This window comes from Lathyrus oleraceus, chromosome 6 (genome assembly GCF_024323335.1).
Source record: "Lathyrus oleraceus cultivar Zhongwan6 chromosome 6, CAAS_Psat_ZW6_1.0, whole genome shotgun sequence".
Classification (NCBI taxonomy): Eukaryota; Viridiplantae; Streptophyta; class Magnoliopsida; order Fabales; family Fabaceae; genus Lathyrus; species Lathyrus oleraceus.
The window spans coordinates 56,627,086-56,631,373 of NC_066584.1; the positions used below are offsets into that span (position 1 = coordinate 56,627,086).

The window sequence follows — 4,288 nt, forward strand, 5'->3', positions numbered from 1 at the left end:
TGCGGATATGGTATAGGTGGTTTATATGGCGGGGGTGGTACGTAAATTTTATCTTTAGGTTCTTCTCCTTTCTCTCGACCTTCCTGGTTTTCAGATTCCTCTGGTTCCTTTACTTTGTCTGGGGGTTTAGTACATTCCTTAGAAGTTTCGGGTTCACTCAATCTTGGGTTTGGTGGCTCATCATAAGCGTTCCCACTTCGTAGGGTAATGGCATTGGCTTGTCCTCTCGGATTTTGTTGAGGTTGTCCAGGGAATTGTCCTCCAGGTGTAGTCTGAGGGGCTTGGTTTAAAGCTACCTAAGAGATCTGGGTTTCAAGCATCTTGGTATGAGTAACTATTTGGTCAACCTTGGTTCCTAACTGAGTATTCAATTCGTTAACATGAATGTTTTGGTTCATGAACTCCTTGTTTTGTTGGGTTTGAGCGGTGATAAAATTTTCCATAATTTTCTCAAGGCTCGGCTTTGGTGGTACAGGTTGCATAGGTTGATTTGATCTAGGGGCTTGATAACTAGGTCTCGGAGGTGCATTATTTTGAATAGGGTTATTGTATTTATAGGAGAAGTTCGGGTGATTCCTCCATCCAGGGTTATAGGTATTTAAATATGGGTTCCCTTGGGTGTAGTTCACTTGCTCAGAGTGGATTTCGTTTAATAGACTGTATTCTGCAGATTGGTGTCCTTGGGTTCCACATATCTCACAATTCGACGAAACTGCGGCTACAGTATTCGGGTTCGTGTACATATGCTCGACTTTGAGGGCTAATGCATCCATTTTAGCTTGCATCATGTCTATAGAACTCAGTTCATGCACTCCTCCTTGGGCTTCCTTCTTCTCAACTGTCGCTCGTTCGACTCCCCATGATTGATGGTTTTGAGCCATGTCTTCGATGAGGGCACTAGCTTCAGGGTAAGGTTTGTTCATCAGAGCACCGCTTGCGGCAGCGTCGATGGTCATCTTTGTGTTATAATGAAGTCCATTGTAGAAGGTTTGAATGATTAACCAATTTTTTAAACCATGATGTGGGCATGCTCGTAACAACTCTTTATATCTCTCCCAAGCTTCGAACAGCGATTCTCCTTGGTTTTGGGTAAATCTAGTTATATGGTTTCGAAGAACGGTGGTCTTACTCGGGGGAAAATATCTAGCAAGAAAAACTCTTCTAAGGTTATCCCAAGTCGTGATGGAATTGGGTGGAAGGGAATCTAACCATGATAGGGCTTTACCTCTGAGGGAAAAAGGGAATAATCTTAAACGTATTGCCTCAGGAGAAACTCCATTGGTTTTAAAAGTGTCTGCTAATTGAAGAAATATCTTTAGATGTTGGTTAGGGTTCTCGGTAGCGAGACCCGCGAATTGTCTCTGTTGCACTAGTTGCAATAGGGATGGTTTAAGTTCAAAATTATTAGCTGGGATGGTTGGGTTTACTATACTAGAACTAGGTTCTTCATTAGATGGTTGAGCGAAGTCCTTAAGAGGTCTTTGGTTTTGATCTTCGGCCATAGCTCTCTTAATTCTATGAAAGAATAAACGTGCGCGAGCGTAACGTTCAGGTTCCGCCAGAGGGTATACTAAACTTAAACTTCCGGTGCTACGAGTTCTTCGCATTGACCGGCGGGAAATAACCTAAGTCTAAACGATATAACAACAGGAAAATGAAATTTGACGAAATTGGTCCCCGGCAACGGCGCCAAAAACTTGATGCGTGCTTTTCGCAAGTATACGAACGCGTCAGAGTAATATAAAAGATTGTCGAACCCACAGAGACCAAGTCTCAAGCTATCGTTATCTGTTGTTATGGTGTTTACCAAAGGCAGTCAAAATAGGTGTTTTTCGTAGTGTGCAATGAAAAGTAAAGTATTTAAATAGATTTAATTAATAAAGACAAGGTCGAATGTAATTCACGTAATCAATTGATAATCCAAGTATTTGCTAATAGAACTACTTATGGGCAATGTTTCCTACTTTGAAAAGAACTAATTTAACAGGAACTGTCGCTTTCGCGTATTCAGAACCGAGTTGTACTCCCTAATCAAACCCTCTTATTGTCACTTATAAAAAAGGCGCGCATTGCGTTAGAGTAGTAAACCTATTTTTAAGAAATATAGTATCTTAACTAAGTTGAAAAGTATTATAACCTGGACTTCTTAACCAAAAGAGGTTCTTACGAACCAGACTCTAAACTTATAAACGCGTCCGAAAATAGTTTTAAAATCTCTTTTCTTCTTAATGTTAAAAACTCCTAATGAACTAAACAAAGCGCTTTCGCTGCTTTTGAAATAGTTAAAAACAATTAAGTTTATAAAGACGTTGGACGGTTTTCGATCTTACCCAACATAATTGAAGTGCGGGAAAACTTAAGTTGAAGGTTAAAATAGCCCTTAAGTGTTTCTACGGACAATTGTACGAATTATCGGTTCAATTACGATCCTTACATTCTAACCTTTTAGATTTAGTTAGACATGGTAAAATAAAAAGTGTATTAATTTAAATAAAAGTAGTGCGAGTGCGGAAAGTAAATAATTTAAAGCGAGTGCGAGGAAATAAATAAAGTAAAAGCGAGTGCGAGGAAATAAATAAAGTAAAAGCGAGTGCGGGAAATAAATAAAGTAAAAGCGAGTGCGAGGAAATAAATAAAGTAAAAGCGAGTGCAGGAAATAAATAAAATAAAAGCGAGTGCAGAAAATAAATAAAGTAAAGACAAGAAATAAAAACCTGCTCCAATCGGAGGGCTGAGTAAACTGCAATGCGAAAAAGAAAATGGCGGCAGGATTAACTTCCTTCCAAAGTGCTCCAAACTCGATTACAGACTCTATCACAGACTTGATTACACAATTGTGGTAACACTCCAATGCGAAGCGATTACCACTATAAAATATTGAATATATGCCTAAGTGAAACAAAGTTGCTTCTGAGTTTGCCTCTGTTCTAAGTTTGGATGATTATAAAAGTGAATTCGCGTTTCTATTTATAAGCAAGTAAAAAGATGGAAATGACTTGGATGCCCTTCAACTTGAAAATAGGAGGGAACCGTTTTTCCTCTTGTGGCGCCCGCCACAAGGCCATGGCGCCCGCCACAAGGCCAAAGTGAGGCGCCTTAGTGGATATAGTGGGGAAACGTGGGAGTTGAGGGAAGTTGAATTTGATACGTCATGGCTTGGTCTGTGGCGCCCGCCACTGTGTAGGCCATAAGCACAAAATGCTGAATTTTAGGGTTTTTAGCCATTTTTCACTCCTTTTCTCGATCGGGGCTCCGATTAAAGTAAAAACCTGAAAACAAAGGAAAACACAGTAATAACACAACAAAATGACAATAAAACAACTAGAATGCATGTGAAATCGGAGTCGAAAATACGTAAATTTTAGTGTTATCATGAAGGATCTCCTCAGGAAGTCGACACCGCTGAAGAAAAAAGATCGGACGCAACGTATACAGCTTAACCAACATAAATGTCATATGTATTCCGAAGTAAGGAATAAGTCGCACCATACTAGAGGTACCGTGGATACTGTCAAGCTTTACCTAACAGGGTGAGTCATAGAAAGCCAAACACATTGATCATCATGAGCGATATTCATGTATGTCTTTATCACTCTAAATTTGCGTAGATTCTCTGGGACTGTCACTACATAGACACACACACTGAGGCACGTTGTTTGAATATAACCTTGAGCCTTTCTAGTCGTCCCAATAATTCTATCCTATGTAAACCCCATTTGAGCTTGTATCTATTTTTTGTTTAACCTCATAAATGCACCCCGTGACCAAAACACTTCCTTACCTTGTTCAGAGTCAAGTTAATATTATGAAGTTGTGTTGAAAATTCTATGTTTGGGGTAAAACCCCATAAGTTTCAAAAGCCAGGGTAAGTGAGAAAAAAAGAGAGAGAATCATCGAGAAAAAAAAGAGAAAAGAAAATAAACTTGAGGGTTCAAAAGAAGCACTAGCCAAAGAAGGGGACTCGGTTGCAAAACAAGAATAGAAAAGAAAAACCCAGCGAAAAAAAGAAGAAGAGAATCTTAAGAAAGGAAAACGAACCAACACAGTGAAACTAACAGTAAGATTGACTTTGAACCAAAAACACTTGTTTCCCATTTTGTTTGAATATCCACACCATAACCCAAGCCCCGTTACAACCCGAAAGACCTCAAAAAGTGTGTGTTGTGTGTAAGTGACATGAAAGGAGAGACTATTCAAACTTATGAGTAGATATTGCATATTCTGAATTATGAGTGAAAACACTTAACCCCAGGAGACTTGGTGAGAATGTGATATAAGCTGACTGGTG

The 4,288-nt window shown here is 39.3% G+C and overlaps 1 non-coding gene across 1 annotated transcript; it reads left to right on the forward strand.

The window, feature by feature from the left end:
- Nucleotides 1-1,011: 1,011 nt before the first annotated feature.
- LOC127098711 (small nucleolar RNA R71) lies at nucleotides 1,012-1,118 on the forward strand. The gene has a single exon (XR_007793413.1). It is a non-coding gene; the product is annotated as a small nucleolar RNA R71 (small nucleolar RNA).
- The last annotated feature ends 3,170 nt before the right edge of the window (nucleotides 1,119-4,288 follow it).